Source organism: Cyanistes caeruleus, chromosome 1 (assembly GCF_971803275.1).
Source record: "Cyanistes caeruleus chromosome 1, bCyaCae1.hap1.1, whole genome shotgun sequence".
Taxonomy (NCBI): Eukaryota; Metazoa; Chordata; class Aves; order Passeriformes; family Paridae; genus Cyanistes; species Cyanistes caeruleus.
The window spans coordinates 11,329,758-11,350,631 of record NC_141701.1 but is presented as its reverse complement, the minus strand read 5'-3'; the positions used below and the strand labels follow the sequence as shown (position 1 = coordinate 11,350,631).

Below are 20,874 nucleotides of genomic sequence, written 5' to 3'. Positions count from 1 at the left end.
AACAGGAAGTAAAAGGAGAATAAAAGGCTCTGCTACACCAAACAGATGCCTAACTTTGATAACCCTGCTGACCACTTTACTGAGCTTACAATGCAGAACCCAGGTGTAGTCTTGCAATGAGTGCCAGCTCTCCACGCCTGTGATGTTGCTCTGAAGGCACTCTGTGCTCCTCACAGTCTTCTGGCACTGGCTCCTATTCATCACAAAAAAGGCTCAGATTTTGTGCTACGAATGAGCCCCAGCCTGATTTCCCTGGAATGTGTTCACAGCCTGAAGGGGCTCTGAAGCTGCCTGGATGCTCACAAACAAAGCAGCCACGGCACAGAGGCTGTTCTGTTCCATGAAGAGCACAATCCTTGGTCCACACCAGAGAGTGGTTGCCCACAGATTGCCCTGGCAATGGTTTGGGGCCAGCATAGAGCAGCTGCTGTGGGCTTGAACATCTTATGCTGAGAACAGGGGCTTGGAGACAGGGAACTAGGTGTGTGAATACAAAATCCATGTTAGCACTGTGCTTACTAGGACAAGAAGAATGGCCTCTAGGAGGTTTTATCTAAAGACATGATCTGAAAGATATGAGCCCAGCTCTTTTTACGTGCAGCTTCTGCATCATTAAACTACAAAGACCACTTAAACAAGAAAGTTGGGACTTCTCTTCCATAGTATTTTCCCTTCTCAGCAGCATGAATAAATACAAATTAAGTTTTACTTTCTATTACATCATCAACACTTGGGCTGTGCTTGCTCCTGTCATAATTCCTTCTGTGTATTTTGGAAGGAACACATCTAATGAGTTTTGTTGCCAAGGTTTCACTTACCATTTCCTGCTCTAGGAAGCTGCTGGGAAATGTGAATTTGCCATATTGCTCAGGAAGTCTTTATATGTTCATATACTGCTTGTGTCGAGTACTGTGGTTGGTCTCCAGCAGCAAAGATCTCACTTAGCTTGCGTGTGTTGTGGAGGTTGCTAAAACTATCACCTTTTCTCCCCATTTTAAATATGAAGGCATATTTTTCTCATGTCTGCCCATTGTGCCTTAGCTCTACAGATAGCTCTGCTTCCCTGGTTTTAAGATTTTGTGCTATTTGTTTGATGGGTTTTTTTTTTTCTTTTCCCAGATATCAGTGATGCCTGGTCACTATCAAAGTGTGAACCATTTTTTTTCTGAGATTGCAGTTCCTATAAATCTTCCAGGTATTCTTTTAATAGAATAATTTACATAATTTCCTGCACTCACCTATGTATAGCTTGCTCCAGTTTTGTAGGGATTGGTTTAAACTTGCCTTGTGCATCCATATCAGAGAAAATATTCCTGTAGATGCTGATTAATCTATGGTGATAATTTAAGTATCTTTGATGTGATAGGAGTGAGGCAGGCAGGGAAGTGATGCCTGTGACTTTGGTCCCTGGTTGAACCTGTGGTGCCCAAGGGGAGACACCTCCAGTGCTGAGAAGTGCACAGGATCCTGTTTGTCTGAGGTCAATCTCAACCCAAGAAAATTTCAATGAAGCTTTCCTGGTTTACTGCAAAATTTCAGGGCACATGAACCCCACTCAGCATTTGCACAGACAGGCTCCTCCTCCTCAGTTATCACATACACCACACTACATTTACATAACATTTGGCATTTACCTTCCATTTCCAGGAAACCTTCAATCTGGGGACTGCCATGCTTATCAAACTTGTGGACTTTTACCTTTATAATTCTCAGGGATGTGAAGGGTCTTGAGTTGCTCTGTTCATGAACCTGACAGGCTGGGTGCATGGAAAAGGCTTGCAAATTGACTCCTTTCTTCTCCACTGAGTTTGTTTTCCTGAGGACACCATTAACAGATACAGTACAATTTTGTCTTTTCTGTTGTGGTGGGATGGATACCAATGCATTCACATGGATAACAACCACCTGGGTAGGAGCAAGCCCATCTCTATAGATGGCTGGTTCAGCCTGGTGCTGCTGGTATCAGTGGTTACTGAGGAGTGAAATGCAGAACTTTTAGAGCCTTCATTAGAACTAATTAGTTTCACCACTGCTTTGTTGGTTGTCATTTCTTTTATTTACAAGATAGGGTACATTGCCTCCTCTGCCTTCCTTTCTCAAAACAAAAATTTACCTTTTCTCCTTCCCTGTATTACCTGAAGGTAGGGGCCACCCTCAGGACAGATGCCAGTTGATGTCTACCACCTAAGGTCCTGCCCTTGACGTTGATGTGATACTTGTAGATAATGTACAAGTATTCACATGTACAAGTTCATATCAAATGAACCCTAACACAAGAGACAGAATAACCTGGGGCATGACTCATGATCTTCAGAGCTGGTTTTATGTTTTACTTTGTTTATTGAGTCACTTTGTGTGTCCCTGAATTCTGACTGCTGCTTTTGGCATTACATACAGCATCTTTTGGTCAAGTTCTGTTTCCTTTTGTCACATAAAGCCTTTGAAGTCTTTCATCACTAACAGTACAGCTGCACTGAAGCATGGTATCCAAATAATTTCAAAGTACTTATTCATGTTGATTTTTTTTGCAATGGTATTAATCTTCTGTTTAACTTCCTCATTCTATTACAAAATTTGAAGATGTCCTCAATGCTGCCCAGCTTTGGGCATACAGTGCTCTGCTGGGAACTTTTACAGGTCTTGTGGACAGATGGTTCCTGGTTTCTGAGATTGCAACAAGGCACTTCATAGGGCGTTAACATTTATTGCCACAGATAGTGAGAAAATTGCTTTCTGTTTATCTTTATCTATAATCTTATTTGTGAGAAAATAGTGGCTCAACCTTTTTAACCTTCTGAACTTCTGTATGCTTTCAGACAGCTGCTCTGTTTCACTGTCTTTCTTTTTTATAATCAATGTGTCCATGAAGTGTTATCTTCTGTTCCCAAACAGAATTTCATTCCTCAAACTACTGTGACTGAATTCAAAATAGATAATATTTAATCTCTGCATGTATGAGTAACAAGCAGAGTATTCATTTATCACTGATCACAGTGAGTACTGGATATACAATATGAGGATTTCTTTTAAACAATGGATCCAGTCTGAGGAATGTGAAATATCTGTTATTTTCTTTTCACTCAGAAGTTCTGCTTTGGATCAGGGTGAGTAAATCATCCTTAGATTGAATGACAGAAATACTAGCAAAATGAAAAATAAACAAAAAAAAAAAAGAAAAGAAAAAGCATTGCTGCTCATATACAGAATTTATAGTAGGCTAGACTTAGGCTAATCTTTTTTTAGCATCTAGCATTTTTTATTCTGTTTTGCCACTCTGTCTGTTTATTAAGTTATACGTAAAAGGTTAAGTAAACTGCAACATAATACTGTGGCTTGTGTACATCATAGTATATCACAGACCAGTTGCTCTACAGATGTAAATCAAGAGGGATTCAGTGGCATCTGCACAGCAGTATTGGTTTATTAATCAATATATCAACTGGAAATCTGTCACTTTATATGTAGAGATACATTCATACATAAAAGAACTATAGAAACCTCTACATATGCTATGTATCTATGTTCATTGAGTTGTCAAGTTACTGGCACTTGAAAAGGAGAGCTGATAGATGAGGTACAAGTGTCCAGGTGACTTCATGGAACAGCACTTTTATTTTACTATTGACAGCAAAGAGAAACAGATCCAGCAAAGACTCTGCTCCAGAAGTTTAATCCTGACAAGAAATGTGTGAATATATTATATGTGTATGCATGCAAAAGTGTCTTCAGAGTGAGGATGTGCATGTGCATACGTGTGTGCTATGCAAAGTATATATAATATCAATTAGAGTATCTGCTTCCCCTACAGCTGATCTGGGAACAGAAAATGTGTGAAAACAGCTGTCTCCAAAGAATCCCTCTCCTCTCCTGTCTGCAGGTTGCCAGTGTTTCCTAGAGACTGCACCAGCTACAAAGTTGTGCATTATTTAAGAGAAAGGCGCATAAATCCCTCGTGAGGATTCAACCCGAATGTGTTCTTTAAAGAGAGAGGTTGATGATGCTGATGCTTGATTGTACTATAAAGCTGTGCACTTTTCCATGCCAGCAGAGTATGTGCACTGAGCAGCCATTCAGTGCCTCAAAAACATCTGTGGAAAGATACCTGATTCAATTTAATCCCTTACTTGCCAGGATTTTTGCAAGGCTTTTCATGTTGAATGCAATGGGCTCTTCAGCTTCCTTCCTGAAACCCTTGGCAGCTCTACCAAATACTCCATTTCTCATTTCTACTGGAGGATATCAGCTACAACTTAGAATACATGGCAAAATGTACTGTAGTACTGCTAATCATCCACACTAAGCAAAGAGGGACTTGGTCTATTAGGATTCTTTAGCATTCTCTGTATGCAAGGATATCCACGGTACTTCCTGGGTGGTGAAAGGAGCTGGAGGAGGTGACACTGGAGCACCAAGTTTAAGGATGCCCAGCACAGCACATTCATCACAGCCTGCTGCAGGTGCAGCTCTAGCTTAGCAGCCCTCGTTTGTGTGGTGCTGTTCCACATGCTGCTGAGAAAATTGCACAGCCATTTTGAGGCTGCCAGAACCCAAACTTTACCTTGGGGGCTGGGAAGTCTCTTGGCTGACAGGGTCTGTTTGAGGCGATTGTCACTGTCATGTGTGGGTGCAGTGACAGAGGTGTGTTCTCCCTGGCCGTTACCAAGACAGTGGTTCCGCTGACTAATCAGTGAGTTGCTGAAATGGTTGTTTTTGTACATTTTCTGCTTGGAGATTAAGCTGAGCAAAATGACAGCCCTTGATCTGCTCTCTGCTCAACATGAGGGAGGCAAATTAACACAGACGTGGGCGGAAAAATCAAGAAGTGAAGTCTAAATCAAGAGGAAAAACAAGTTTGGAGATGGGCTGATAAGTGATACAGCAGGTTATGAGCAGCTAGGAAAGGAGGATGAAGGAGCACAAGAAAGGCCATCTCAGAATGATTGGTGAGTGCTCACCTTTTTGGGGGGAGGGCATTTTTCTTGGCTTGTTACGACCTCCTCTCTCTGCTGCATTGCTAGGACATCTCAGAACAGATGTCCAATTCACCATGTCCACTACTAGATTTGATGTACTAAAGCCACTGAACACAAATGCATGCCATATCCTGTTTATGTGCTGGACTAAATATCTCCATACTTCCTAGAAACTGATTCACCCACAGGGGGAAAGAAAAAATGCTCATCAACTCTGCAAGGATTCTAATGAGCTACAAAACTAAATTCATATCAATAGAGTGAAAGTAGCTAAAGTTTGGAGGTTTGGAAAGGTTTGGAAAACCAGAAATCCTTCAGCAATCAGTTTGAAACATTAATAAAGACAGAGGGAAACACATGAAACCATCTTTATGGAGTAAGGTAGTTAACAGAGAAGTAAGTTACTAGTGACACAGAGATGAGCCACTTGCCTATCAGCTCATGATGTATTCATCAAGCCATCTCAACTTAAGATATGCTCAGTAAACCTTTATCTTCTCAGAACTTTACCACCTATACAGTTTGTTTTGGCTGTTTTTTCAGCACCTCCTGATTTCTGAGGAGTTACAGAGAAGAATCTACTCTAGTCAGTGACCTGGCTGTTTATATTGTAGCTAGAGGTCACCTCTATGCCTGAACAGAATCCTTATCAAGCTAAATGCTCTTTTTTCCCCAGGCATCAAGGTTTTGGCATGATAAGATAACCTGAGTTGAAAGTTCATATTGAGGAGGATGACATAATAGGCAGCATACAAGCAGGAAAAATAAGTTGTATCTATTGTTTTCCCATGACTAGAATCCCATTTTGTTTATGGACACTGGAAGTAACCAGCTCCACTCAGTGGTAAAAGTAGTGATGGCTCTTCTAACATTTAACCATAGCTACTAGAGTGTAAATCTAAGTTTACACACCAGGGTGAAAATTACTGTGGTCTCTATAGATTTCCACAGCAGATACAGGCTTACCCTGCAGTAAAACAAAGCAAATAATTAATAACCTAGAGCCAGCTCCTTCTGTTGGATTATATAAAAAGAATAATGAGAATTGCAACTACGATTAGTGGAAAGAGTATCTACCCACATTCTGATATTTACTCCTTGTTACTTAGGTGACTCTGAATGGAGGATTTGGCATAATCTCTGAGGCCCAGCAGTCTCCTTTGCATGGAAAGATGAGGGAATTGATTTTGGCCAATGCTGCTTAAAAATCACTGGCTGCCACATGGAAGCTGGGGACTATGATCAGGATGTGGAGCTGACACTCCACACCTATGTGTGCCACCCAAATTTTGGTTCTGTCCTTTAGCCAACCTGCTTTGAATTTTTAGCTAGAAGGTGAGGGAAGACAGGAATCACTCTAAGTAATATCAACCACTTGTACAGGGATAACATCTGCAGCTACAGAGCTTTTTACTCAAGACTCTCAGACATCACAATTTAAGGAATCCCCTTAAATCCTGGGAGCTGCATTAGGTAACTGGACAACTATTTGCAGTAAGATAAGCCTGGCACTCCTGATATTTGTGGTATTTCTTATGCAGGCAAAGACTGCAGATGTAGAGTTTACCTGTTTATCTCTGATTATATTTAGTAATCTTAAAAGATGGTGAAACTCAATGATAACAGTCACACTAAGAAACTATATTGTTACTAAAAGGTAAAATGTTTTGTGTTTATCTGATTGAGATGGAACAGCTCCAGCCCAAGCTTGTCTGTGACTGGAGTAGGATATATATTTACTTTCTGTTATAAGCCTTGTAGTGACCTGCAAACAAGAGTCAAAATATTATTCTCCTGCATGTGGGAGGTTAAGCTTTCTTCCCTGAGCACTGTGCAGGGTGTATGCAGCTCAGTAATGCTCATGCATTTTACATTGGTATCAGCAGGGTTTTGTTTCTCCACCATGCTCAAAACAGAGCTGAAATGGCACCTCTGGGTCAGAGAGAACCAAGGGCAGAGCCCAGGCTAGAAAGGAGGGATCTGCCTGGTCTAAGGGCATTGCAGAAGAAAACCTGAGGCAAAATGATCCCATAGGGACGTGTAAGGAAACCCAAATGCTGATCAAGGGAGGCTCTGACTAGTCCCTCAACTGGTCTGTGGAGGGCTGGGGTCATTTCCATGAGCTTAAGATGTGACTACATATCTCACAGGTATGATATTTAGTTTGCTGAAACATGTGTTAACTACTTACCTACCAGCTTCTATCCAAAACCTTATAAATTATAAGATGATCCTTTTGGGTCCCTTCCGAGTCAGAATATTCTGTGGTTCCATGATTCCGTGGTATTATCTGATGTGGCTTATTTTCAAAGCCTTTTACTAATATGAACTAAATCAGAGTAAATCAGATGAAACTCCTCTATGCAGCATAGTAATAAAAACAGTAAAAGAGCAGAATCATAATTTGGTCTGTCAAACTTCTATGATTGGATTTATCCAAGGTAAGGACTGGGTGACAGTCTTGGTTCCAGAGTGAAGCTTGCACACGCACGCAGAAGTGTGTGTACAACCGATATACTCACACAGATGTGTACACATAAATCTTTCCTTGTGTGTGTGACTGTGTGTCTGTGAGCACACATCTATAGAGAGAAAAGGAAAGAGACTGGGTACATATGAGCAAATAATTCAGTTCTCCTAAGATCCAAAATATCCTCTGGATGTGTTTGCCACTCTTTGCTAAGTACTGAGAAAATCTAGGGGGGCTGAAAAAAGGCTATTTTTAGTCATATATTTCCTAGCTTGTGCTACTGATTCTGAGGTAATTTACTACACTGAAAGGTGTTTGAGATTTAATTAACTTGGCTTTTAATTCTGATTGTTTGCTTTGTTCTTTCTTCCACTGTGGGCAGGGAAAATGAGCTCTGTACTTTCACCTTTATTACCAATCAGTGCCCAATCACTTCCACTTTTGCATTCTCAGACACGTACACAGAGCTTCTGTGCAAGAGTACAGACATTTCTCCTGAATTCAAAACATGTTGTTTGCAGAAAGAACTAAATAAACAGAAATTCAGGGAACCTTGTAAGCTTTGAAAACTGTCTCTGTTGATTACCTTTCAATCTATTCAAGTTCAATTCTGCCTTTAAAACTTATTGTTTAACATATTTCTGGTCTTAGTCTGGGGGATCTACTAGTCTGAGGTCCATGCAGAACACTTCATAATTTCTACATAAAAATGGTTCTCAGTGCTGCAAGGCTGAGCCAAACAAGTGAATTCACACCACCCAAGCCTTTTTTCAACTCCAGCCTGTCCAGACTCGTTTTTGCATACTTTGGCAAGCCCCAAAAGCATAAGATGGTTTGTCTTTCCACAATAGGCACAGTGACACTGAGTACACAACAGGACACCTTCTCAATCTCCTTTCTGCTTCATGAACTGTTGACATTTTAACCTCTTTATTTAAAGCCTTCATCTGAGATGACTGCTTCTTCAAGAAGGAGGAACATTTGTCCATTTTTGACAAAGTCTGTCGTTATTTAATACTGAAAAATTGTATTGATAAAACATTGCTTAAATCAATGGCAGTATCTACCTGTTGATAAAACTGTTGCAGAAGTACATCTTAAAAGAACAGGAGAAACGTAAGTGCATTTAGTGACCATTTGACACATGAGAACAAGGGTGTTTAATTCCCCCCTTTCCTAGTCTCAGGGCAGAATCAGTCACAGGAAGGGCAGTGCAGGAGGCTGAAGAAAGAATTTAACTCTCTTGTTCCTTATTCCTAGCACTCAGCTTGTTATTCAGAACCTGCTATGTTGGTGAGAATACCTATTGATGAGTGTTTCAGTTTTGTGGAGTTTTAGCCAGGTAAACTTTGTTAACTTGTATAACTGTTAATGTTTAACTGAAAATGTCCATTTTCTTCCAAATCTGAGTGTTGGAATCACTCCTTGATCTCACATCAACTTTCTGTGTACAAATGGCACAATGCTGCTCACATTATCCATGACGACACTTCCATGCAGCCACTGGACAAGACTGAGCCTTCCTCAAGCCAAAATCTTTGTTCTGTGTACAGATCTGCATCACTTTTGGCCCCATTCCACTTTCTAATTTGCAGATGATCCTTCTGCAAGAAACTTGAAAGCAGAAAACCTTAATTTCAAGATTGCACTGGATTTAGTTCACATCAATATAAGAACTTTGACTCAGAGAGATTAGATACTGGGCACTGCTATTAATAAATAATACCTTCCACATGCCCTTTCCTTGTAGATGTGGCTTCCATTTAGCCTGTCTTTGGCTATGCTGTATTTTTGTTTCTCCACCAGAGATACCGAAGTGTACGTTACTGCCTGAACAGAAATCACTCTCAGCATTGCTTGAAACAGCCTCTGCTTGCTAAGTAAACAGTTTGTATTAGTTATCACCAGCCAAAAATGATAACAGACTTTTGAAAACTTACCTAAAGAAAAAAATGGCTGCTTGAGATCAAAGTCCAGATCACGAGCTTCATTCATTTTGCTTTTATATACCAGGAATAATGACTCATATTCTCTATCTCTGTTTCTTTTCATGCACCACAGTAGGATGTCTCATTTGCAGACAAAAGAGAATAAAGACCAATGGCAAATTAAATTCTTCAAATTCAGTTTCTCTGCCCTTTCCTTAAATTTCCAAAACATTTTTGGTAACATAACACTTTAAAATCTACAATATATATTTTTCCCCATTAGTAGGTGGGCTTCTTTATTAAGTCACAAAACACTAACTGCAGTATCCTATAATAATGGTCTTAAGTGTGGCAGTAAATTGGCAGGAAATTACTGTAATTTCCCTTCTTGAAAAAAACAGGCAAAACCATCCACAAATTCAAAACATGTTTGTGTGAAAATACCCAAAATATTTTTTTTTTTCTGTTTAAGATCTCTATTTCCCACTCTAACATTACACACCACTTATTTGCACTACACACCTTGTTTTTCAGAAGCTATATATAACGCTATAGCTTAAAAATATGAACCAAAAGTTTTGTACAAAATTATGAAATTTTCTCTAGAATTACATTTCATGATACAATGTAATCAATCACCCAATTTTCATCTTTCAAAACTTTCATCATTCCAGCCTGCCACGTTAGCCTGCAGGAAATACACAGGGCATCAGCAGAGCTGGCAGGCTCTCGGGGCCGTGTTTCCCCAGTTTGCTCAGTTTGCAGTGTTCACATTGCTTTAACCTTCCTACTTTTGCACAAGTGCATGAGGGATTTGAAGCCTTTCACACCCTCCACAATCACATATTGTCAACCCACTGAAGTCTTTGCCTCTCTGCTAACCAAGCTAATGGAAGCGGAAAGGTAGAACGAGAAGTGTGCGAACGAGCCCTCTGCTCAGGTCTGAACGCCAGGACAGAGGAAAATAGCTCGCCTTGGGAAGAGTTAATCCAGCCTAGCCCAGCCTAGCCCAGCCTAGCCCGGCCTAGCCCGGCCTAGCCCGGCCTAGCCCAGCCTAGCCCAGCCTAGCTTCGTCATGGTGACTTCCCTTGCAGCACTGCAAAGTGTGACACCGCTGTTTGTTTAGGGCTGTGTCCAAAAGCACAGTCCCACCCTGGCAGCAGTGACAGCTTTCCCCCAGTGCCAGCTCTCTGTGCAGTCCCCAGGGAACAACAGGGACAGAATCCCCTGGTGAGGCAGAGCTGGAGCAACAGCAAACACCGAGACGAGTTTCTATCACTTAATCGTTCCTTTTCAGACTCTTGATTCAGAAGCATTTTTTGGGGTGTAGGCTTGCAAAGAAGCAAGAATTTCCGCAGTGTCAGATTGTTCTTTCAAGTGCACTTCCCTCCCCAGGTTCACGAATTTCCTGTCAGCTCGGGGCTTACTTAGCTCTAAAACATGTTTTGCTGTAACAAAGTGGAAAACCTGAATTTGTCAAAAATTAAGTGCTTCCAGGCGCACATTTTTAAGTAAGGCCTCTATTCTGTCATGGCTCTGCTAGTGCAATTTATCTTTATGTGCACGTTTCAGTGTTTGCAGGGACGCATTCTGTGTCTACAAGTGGCCTGTTTTTCAAAGGCATGCTGTGGAGACAAAGGTTGAAACCCAAATCACTTCACAGCAGTCTGCAAGTCTGCCTCTCTCTTCAGGAGCTATAAATGTGTCTAAGCAAAAAGCAACAGTTCTCCCATCTGTAAATAATGGGCTTGGCTGAAATAGCTCAAATACCTGAAAAAATCCTTGTTTAAAATGGAGAAGGAAATTCTGGTTCTGGGCAGTAGCCTGGAATACTTCGGGGCTGGATTAGTATGCAGGAAGTAAAGAAATGAAAAGGCAAAGGGTGGTTTAAAAATGTCATTGCACAAACATGCATGCATATTCTCTCAGGCCCTGCTTGGTGGTTCAGTAATGCAGCAGGCAATGATAATGATACAATTTCATAGCTCCTCTAATCCCAGAGGATGCACAAAATGCTTGACAAACTGATGTTCTTTATATGCAATAGCCTGGGCCTTTCCTTCTCATCTGCAGAGGAGTGGAAAAGATTACAGTACAAATATAGCAAAATCTGGTAAACTCAGAAGTAAGGGGAAGCAAAATATATTCCATTCAATGAATATGCTAAAATTTGTATAATAAAATACATTCAGACAACTTTACACTTAATTAGCAGACAAGCTAGAATTGTTCCATTTTGGTTTTGGGAAAGCATGGTGGTAATAGAAAATAAAAATCACCTAGAAGACACATAGGCCATTTCTATGTCTAAATCTCTGATTCAGAAGAGAATATGGAGGGCTGTGATCTCATAACATGGCAGAGAAAGAAAGATCCAGCCCTGGTAAACTTTATTTATGAAATTTGTCATTTCCCCTACTGTTGTCTTTGCTTTCTGCAGTTTGCTTGTAAGTTTACATTTGCTTCTAAGTAGATTTTATTTAATTAAATGGGATCCTATTAAAATCATGTAAAATTTCTCCTGAGGAAAGAATCACCACATGTGAGCAATAGGTTTTATTTGGGTGGGAATGTGAGGTTCAGCAAATTAGGTGTTGTTTCTCATTGAAGCCTTTAAAGACAGGCTGCCTTTAAAGGTTTCTCATTTGGGTGATGGGATCAATCTAAAAGTAGTCTGTCATTTTTCATAGATAGGGAACCCTGTCAGACCAGATGCATCATTTGCCTGACTAACATCAGGCTCACAAAATGCTATCCTGCAACACAAATGACCAAATTTAGTAAGTCTCTTGATTTGTATTAGAAAAATCTTAGTGGAATGTAAAGTTACATTCTACCAGGCCAAAAGTAGTGTTCATAAGCTTAATACATTGATATACCTCAGCTACTGGTAAACAATAAATAGTTATTTATCAGGACATCAAAATCTTCCAGAGAACTTCTTTCAAGTCTTTACAGTCTCTGGAGCAAAGCAGTCCAAAAGTCCAAGAACATCTTGTGCTTTGAAGATCTTGACACAGACAACACATTTGCTTTGCAATGTTATCATCTGTTGTTTCTGTGTGGCATATTTAGGCAAGTATCTTCAAAAGGTGTTTGTAATCTCAGTGACAATTTCTTGTGAGAAAAGAAAAAAGAACTCTTGCCATGTTTTTATGGTCACCTTAACCACAGTCTATGCCAGGAATGTGAAGCAGCAGCTAAAGAGCATCGGGTATTTCACACAGGAAGAGTGCAGGGGTGGGATGCTGGCACAGATCCCACGCCCAGGGAATGGTGTCTGTGCAGAGAGCCTGGAAGACTGTGAGGCTGAGAGTGCTCAGCTGAGCAGTGAACAGTGCTGGTGCCTGTGCTGGGTGGGGATTCCTCACCTAACCCTCTCCCAGAAGGAGAGCTGGTATCCCAGGTAGAACACACACACAGCTCATTAGCTGCTTAGGCTCACACCCCTAAGAAACCAGGCTAAAATATTCATCCTGGGACCACCTGTGGCAGCTGCAATGTCATTTATTATTCAAGGTCTATCAAGCTAGATGGGGTGAAGGGACAGATGCTGTGGGCATCCTCAGGACTGACAGACTGTTCATCAGTGTTATGAATTTATATGTCTCCTACAGGTTCTGCCATCAGCTGAGCTCCTGGTTAAATGGGTCAGGCAAGGAAGTACATTCCCTAAAGGAATTGCAGTCTCCTATGCCTCAAAAACTTCAGTCACAGAGGAAATATCCTATTTTGATGTGGTTCAAGAAGGTGGCAGGGAGAGAAGTATAAACTTTATAGCAAGACCAGCTTGACTCAGAAGAGGGACTGTGTGCTACATATTCAAGATTCTGGGGTGAAAAAACCCTAGAGAACAGCAAAGAAACATTCTCAGTCTACATGTAGAAATTGTTAGAAGTGTATAGAGTGAGACATTCTGATAATCTTTGTATTATGTGAAGAATGATTCTTTTTATAATGCCTTTATTTCCGCAACAATGCTACTGTTCCAATAGCTCTGTCAGAGCTACTGAGTGATGAGTTAACCCTGCTGCTGCCCTGAGAGAAGTGGAAGCTGCAGAGCAAAAGCAAAGAGGGTGGATAGATCTTTTCAAGCTGGAGAAACCATCAGCTTAGTAGAGAGGAAGTGACTGAAAAAAGAGGGTAAGAGAGACCTAATAACAATTCCCTGAGGAAAACTGCTGGTCAGAACAATTAGCTATGACTCTAGGAAAAGCCACAACTGAACAGAGAACAGAGGATTTCTTTTAATTTGGTATCCAGGAGCACTTTGGATGGAAACTAAAAGAATATTTTCCCTTCCTAAGCGGATCCTTAAAAGAAGGTGGCCAGGGCTGCCTCCCAGCTCCAGCTCTTCACTCTTCATTATGGCACTTTATGGGATAACTGGGACAGCAAGTATGTTGCAGTCATTATGCCAGTCACAGCTATGGTCTGCAAATGTGACTGCATGGAATATCTGGCTTCTAACACAGGCTGTGAAGGGATGTCCCTTTTTACCACGGTCAGGGAGGAGCTGACAGGCTCACCAGAGACTTCAAAAAACCTCAGCCTTTCAGTTAGCAAGGAGCTCCGTGCTGTCATGTACTCATTTTTCACAAGGGGAATGCCATGCAATACTGCACAGAGCAGTTATAAGGCATTAGCTTCCATCTCATTTATAAAAAAAAAAAAAAAAGCTTTTCTCTGCTGCAGTTAACCAGTGATCAGCTATGCACAATACATGCTTGATCATGTCTCAGTGGAAAGTCTTTTTTTTTCATTTTGCTGTGTTATATATTTAGCTTGTGGGAGGCCAGGCCAGTTAACAGCGTAATGTACTTTAAAAATGAATGTGATTACTAGTAAGTATTTTTCTCCATTAAAATCAGCAGAGAAGTTTACTTAATTCTTTGTCCTTTAATCAGAGCAGTAAAGAATTTCAGCAATCTGTAAATCTGGCCATATAGAGTTACAATATAAGGGAAATTCACAATAGTGCCATTTTTCTTTGAAACTGCTTTATCTCAGTGAAAGATATTTAAGCAAACCCGTCACAACACACACTGCTGTACAATTGACTGATGTTCCTGCTAGAAATTCTTGCCACAGGTTTTGCAGCAGAGGGTAAGGGCAGAACACAATCGTGTTGAAAAGCTGGTGCTGGTGGCTTTAAAAATCACTGCTCTTTTTTTAAAACCCCAACTTGAGTCTTTACTAGGCTGTACCATGAGACACATACACGCTGTGTTACATTAAAATGTTTAATTAGAAATATGAGTTATGCTTTGCATAGTAACAAGAAGCCATCATAAAATAATGTATACTCTGATAGTCTCAGACTATCACAGCAGTCATGCATAAGTTCAAATCCTTTTCAGTGGGACATTGATTAATTCATCCTTTGATGAATCTAGGCCCAGGCATTCAGCAGCTTCTTCCCTTTCTCAGCATGGGTTTAGTTATGTGAAGCCAGAAATGGCCTTTGTATGTTTAGACTTTGAGAGCACATTCAGCTGGAATCCTGCCTCACACCTAGGGCTAGACCTCTGCAATAATGCAACTCTGCTTGTTCCAGCTCTGAACAAAGACAAGCAGGGCTATGGAGTTACGTTACTCACTACAAGTTGAGGAATCAGCTTTCCATGTGGCTTTATCCTCCCACCCCTTTTCCCACAGGAATAACACAATGTGAGTTAAGCTTGTGCCTTTGCCATTATCTTGCTTTAGTGGCTCAGTTCCAACACACAGCCATGTACCACCTCATTATTTATATCCTGCTAGCATCTTATTTAGTACCTCAGCTTCCATCATAAATGTACTGGGATAACTGGATAAGAGACTCATTATAATTGCAGCTTCTCTGCAGGGGTCAGCACCTCCTCCCCATGAATATGATAAGCTCCAAGTGCCACCTCACCTGCAAATGGTGTTTTTCCCTGAAGACCCACTTTGCACAGGCTACAAGCTGCTATTGAATTTCTGAAGTGATATTTTAATAACTTAATTTATGATTTAACAGCTTTCTTTCGTGTGCTTTGTTGTATAATTAATCCATGTGATGGGAACTCATTAGACTTGGGGATCTGAGATGCATCTGAACACGCAAGGACTGTAAACAGCCATAAAACCTGTGTTAGGGCCTATTTAAGGTGGGCAAATGCAGAACTGTGTGCAGAAAAAATAAATTATTTTATCCTTGGGGGTAATGAGAAACTATTTTTTGATAGTTGGATGTGTCTTTCAATCATATCTGAAGTTTGTTATAATAGTAGTAAAAGCAACTAATTTTTGTCCACTGACATTTAAAGTGGAATCCTTGACTTCCTGGGCTGAGAAGATCTGGCCCAACATTTCTAAACACCATCTTACATGCATGTGTGCATGCCCAGGAGCTGTGGGCACTTCCACCTCCTGGAAATATACCTCAAGCAGATACTACAGACACTTTGAGCCTGACATTGAACAATCCACCATGAGATTTTGTCTCTTTTGCTTGCTTAGTGCTGTGCTGCTGTGTTTATGACATGGAAGAGATGAGACCTGTCACTGCCATCCTGAATTGCTGCAAGAACTGAAGCCTTGGTGTCCCACTTCTCCAGAGAACTCTGTAACTTCAAGACTTCCATGAGGTTTCTTGTTTCCTGCTGGTAGTGCTATTCTGCTTTGATATGAACCAGAAAGCACAAATGGGTCTGGCCCTAAGCACTGGTTAGAGCATTTGCTCAAGTTTAATGTCCAAGACCACGCTCTGGATTAGGCAGAGCAGAGGTTTGAAATCCCTTTCCAGGAAAACACAGCTGAGTGAGCTGCCCATTTACCTGTAAACATGGGTGTGGGTATCTCATTTCTTCACTTTGCAGTGAGAGCTGCAGAACCCAGCTCCAGGGGACAGGCTGTAGCATGGCTAAGTGTGCACACCAGTCTGCCCCACTACTGAGTATTTCCCTCTTCTGCACATCCCTTTCAAGGGTGCGCTGCTTTCTTGACAAGCTGAGGAACAAAAGCATAGAAAACACAAAGACAAAACAACAGCATGAAGGGAGTAACACCTGTGGGCATCAGGGATATGTTCCTCACTGTGTGCAGTGCTGAGCTTCCCAGCAGAGCATCTTTTCCCCACTGGACATGAGCAACAGCTCTAATGAAAGCTTTGCAAAGGAGAGTGCTGCCAGCTGCAGCTGGGAGCTGGATCATTTGTGTGCAGAGACCTGTTTTCCACAGACAGGATTTACATAAGCACTGCACACAGTGTTTCTGTGCTGTCAGGGTGCCTCGATCCTTTTCTCTCTCGAGGCTTGTCTTCCTCTGTACAATTTTTGTGGTGAGCCAGGTACACTTGTGTACCTGTTTTGCTCAATTAAACCTGTTTCATGGATGTGAGTCATCTATTTCATGGTCCAGAACATACTCATTTCATTTCCTCTGCCCTCTGGTGATTGAGTTAATTAATATTTTGCAAACACCTTGAGACCTCATTGAACTTACTACTGTACAAAGTGCAGGGCTTGTCCCAGGATGATTCTTCTGAATAGGACAGGAAGGAAGAAGCTCAGGAGAAAGGAGAACTTAGAGAACATAGACATTTATATGGTACTCAATTCTTAACAGTCCCAGTCCATTTTTGCTGACTGATTAAATAAAAGGAACATATTCTGGTTTTGACACAGGGACTGACCACAATTCTCAGTGACCTGGGGTAAGACAAATGTGCCTCACTGATCATTTGACATGGGTTTTTAGCAAGCTGCAGACCCTTCCAACAAGATCTGCCAGATCTTCCTGACCAAAGGGTGCTTTCATTGTGGAGTTCATTTCCACTGGACTTTGGATCTGGTCTTTGGGAGAGACCTATGTGGTGCCTGGCCCTGGCACACAGCCAGCAGCGTGTTGTGGCTGACAGGGGCAGTCACTTGCCCAGAAGAGGCCAGGAACTCATTGCTCAGCAATGGTGGTGATGTGCCACTGGCATCCAAGAAGGGAGCACCTGCAGAGAGACCCCAAAGAGGTTTGGAGGAGAAGGAGGGCAAGAGGGGCTGCAGGCCCAGAGCAGAGGTCCCCCTCAGGCAGCACCTCAGCTGGAGCAGAGACACTCCTGTAGCCCAGGGAAGGGCCTGTGCCAAGACAGGGAGAAGGGGAAGGAGGGAGGAGTGGACAGGAGAGGCTTGGAGGAACCCACCACAGACCACTCCACCCCTATGCCCCTTAGTGTGATTGGGGAAAAGGGAGGAAAGGCTTGGTTTTTTCATTTCTTACCATTCAAACCTATTTTAATTGACAATACATGTAATTTTCCCCATTATATGTCTGGTTTGCCTGTGACAGTCATGGGTCACTGATGTCCCTGTCTTAATCACAACCCATGAGTTTTTCCATCTTCTCTTGCTCAGTAAGAGTGAGAGAGCAACTGGAGGGTTGGGGCTCTTGCCACAGGGAGGACCCAGCTGTGCAATCTCAGGCTGCAGGTGCTCCTGGGGCTCCTTTTCTGCAGGTCTGTGCTGATGAAGCACCTCTGTGGCCAAGGGAAGGAGCTGCAGCAGGAGGTCAGCTTGCTGTGGAGACACACAGATGAAGAAAAGAAAGCTGACTGGATGCTCTTCTGGATACAAGGGAAGCCCGACCCTCCAGCTGAAGGAGGGACAGGCAGTCTCTGCTTATTGGATTGTAAAACAGAGAATGGTCCATTCTGCGTGCAAGAAGCCAAGTAAAGGTGTCATGGATGATCAAGGGGTGTTGCCGCCTGTTAGTTTACCTTCATTAAGTATGTTGTTCACCTTCGTTGAGTTTAGAGTTGGTTTGCCCCAGTTACTCCCCACTATCCCCATATAGTTTGTTCCCAGGTGCCTGTCATTGTAAACCTCTCCCCTCTTTCCAGATTGTTCCCCATCCATCACTTTGGTCCTACCCCCAAGCCCTATCAATCTATGTACACCACACCTTTTGTTCTGGTTCCTTCCCTGCTCATCATCCCTTACTCGATGCCTTATTGGTTGTATGGCTATCCTCCCTCCCCCAAGTCCCTACCATTGGATTTGTGTATTGTAACCCCTTCCCACAACACCTCCCCTGCTGCCATATTATTGGTTGTTGTATGAGCCGCCCACGGGCTTTAAAATCTGGCGCACAGAGGTGCCCAGGGTCTCGGCTCGGACTTTCTCCTCGAGATCCCAGCCCTGTCCCTCATCGCCTTCTCCCTGCACCTGCTGGAATAAACTTGTTCCTGGGAAATTGGAGGACTCCAAGCACTCTCTCTCCCTTTACTGCACCTCGTGTCGCCCTGCATACTATAGAGCCCGAGCCCAAAGGAGCTCTAGAGGTTCCAGGTCGAGCCACACAGTGCTCACCTGGTTCCCCGCTCCTGCCGCTGACGCTTGGCACGAGCTAGCCGGGGCGTGAAGGGCCGAGCGGGCAGCGACAGCGGGGTCCTTGACAAAACTCAAATACAAAAAGCCTTCACCACATAAGTGGTGAAAGTCTGCCTTGAGAAGGACTCAGTCTCCATAATTGGAGTTACGAAATATAGGACTGGATTCTGTCCTGAGGAACCTGCATGTGTCTTGAGCAAATGGGTAGAGGACCTAGAGGATCTCCAGAGGCCCCTTCCACTGCTATGGATTTGCCATGATTATGCAAGTCTGCTGTTCCCTGTCCCCTTCCTTTCCCCTCTAGCCCTTGGGCACCTTGCCCTTGGCTACAGGCACTGCCTCCTGCCACAGAGTAGAGCTCTTTGGAAAAAAGCACAAAGCAATCACTCTCAAATTGAAGCTTGGGCATCTTCCTTTACAGTGACAATGGAGGCATTAGTGGTGGGCAGTAGGATTTTATACGAGATCCTAGAGACCTGAGCAGAATTTCAGGACAGATGAAGACTGAAAACTGATTTCCTCTTCTGCCTAGGGATGATGGGGATTAAAACTTCCCATCACTTCCAGATTTTTGTGGGGTGAGGATTTTCATGGGTGTTGTACTGGAAGCGATCCACAGTGCATTGAAGAGGGAACTGAAGAGAAAAGCTCTCTGTGTAAGTCCAGTGGCCCAGAGCAACCAGCCAGGAGTTCAGAGACCTCATCACAATCCATGTCCCTCTACATGCATTTTATATTACCCAATTTCTAGCTCAGGTGCATTCTGACATAAAAGGGCAATGCAAATGTCCTTTTCAAGATATTTCTTTTTTGATATCTGATGTCACATACATTCTGGAAGCAGCCACAGTGAAGGAGACCCAGAAAGCAGGATCTCTCTCCCTATGGGCACAGGCTGTGAGAACTCACTGACTGCTTTGCTTTAGGTACCTGGAGAAAGTTCAGGGTAAGAAAAAAGGCCCAGAACCTCAAGAAAACACTATGGGGACTAAATAAACACACATGCACAAACAAAACAGGTCAAGCTATGAAACTTCAGAGTTCAGTGGCCTCCAGTGCTAGGTGATAACTGAGCAGGGATTTTCACAAATTGATCCAGTCATCCAAATCACATTTCTGGTTCTTCATGTTTTTGAATCTAGTATCAGACACCTGAAAATTCAGGCACTCTTGTAGTCACATAGAGCACAGCTGGGTGCCTCACACATCTTGTTCAAAGCCACCTAAGTCCATACCAGAGCTACAAATTCAATGTTATGGTAGATTCACACCTGCAGCCTTGAGCCTTGAAAGCTGCTGTCTCTGATATAAAAATTTGTCTCACTTTCTCACACCTATAAGACAGCTGTCACAGACAGCTGCCATCCACAGAAAAGCTAAAGCTCCACCAATATTTTCAGCAGAAGTCTCATCTTGTTACAGCTAGATTTCCTCAGGATGGTATCACTCAAAGTCTTGCTGGAGCTGACTCAGTCCTTTTGTGTGAGATCCAAATAGCTCCTTGTGGTCAGGATCTTGAGGACAAGTACAGTTTGTTGGTTGTATCATTGTTTTTGCCATTGTGAATATGCATCTAGTGGAAGGCTTTAATGAATTAAGAATGGTTACCCTATGGGTGTAATACTTCACCACAACACATAACCCTTGGCACCTTGATTAAGAAATGGCCTAATCCTGGTGTGGGTAGAACAATAATCCCACACCAGCCATGGAGCTGCCACAAGACAAAACACACGAACTGAACAGTTGTACAGATTTCCCCAAAAACTCCCTGTGAGTTCTGTTCTCTCATTTCTCCCTCTAGCAGACACTACATCTGTTCCTTTAGCGGTTGCTGGCAGACAAGACAAGCCCCAGTGCCAGCTAATACTATATGATCTGCTGCTGAATTAATTTTCCACTTAAAAATTAAATTATGGGCCAGATCCTCATTGGATTTAATACAGCTGACACCTATTAGGCATCTGATGGCCTGGTCTTGTATAGAGATTATTCTTCCTCTCTCTTTGTAGCAAGAACACAACCAAAGGGTTAGATTTTGATCTGATGTGTGAAGGCAGTGAAAATATTGTTTTGTGTCTAATGCATCCATCATGAGAAATTACAACTTTTTCCAAAAAGCTGGAGAAAAACATGCCATTCAAAAAAACAAGGAAAAG

The 20,874-nt window shown here is 42.3% G+C and overlaps 1 long non-coding RNA gene across 2 annotated transcripts; it reads left to right on the top strand.

The window, feature by feature from the left end:
• The first annotated feature begins 1,119 nt into the window (after positions 1-1,119).
• LOC111925125 (uncharacterized) lies at positions 1,120-20,847 on the top strand. Of its 2 annotated transcripts, XR_015283916.1 has the most exons (4): positions 10,414-10,601; positions 12,989-13,514; positions 15,855-18,080; positions 18,769-20,847. It is a non-coding gene; the product is annotated as an uncharacterized LOC111925125 (long non-coding RNA). The 2 variants fall into 2 exon arrangements; XR_015283917.1 differs by lacking the exons at positions 10,414-10,601; positions 18,769-20,847 and adding an exon at positions 1,120-1,195 and having other exon boundaries at positions 15,855-18,078.
• The last annotated feature ends 27 nt before the right edge of the window (positions 20,848-20,874 follow it).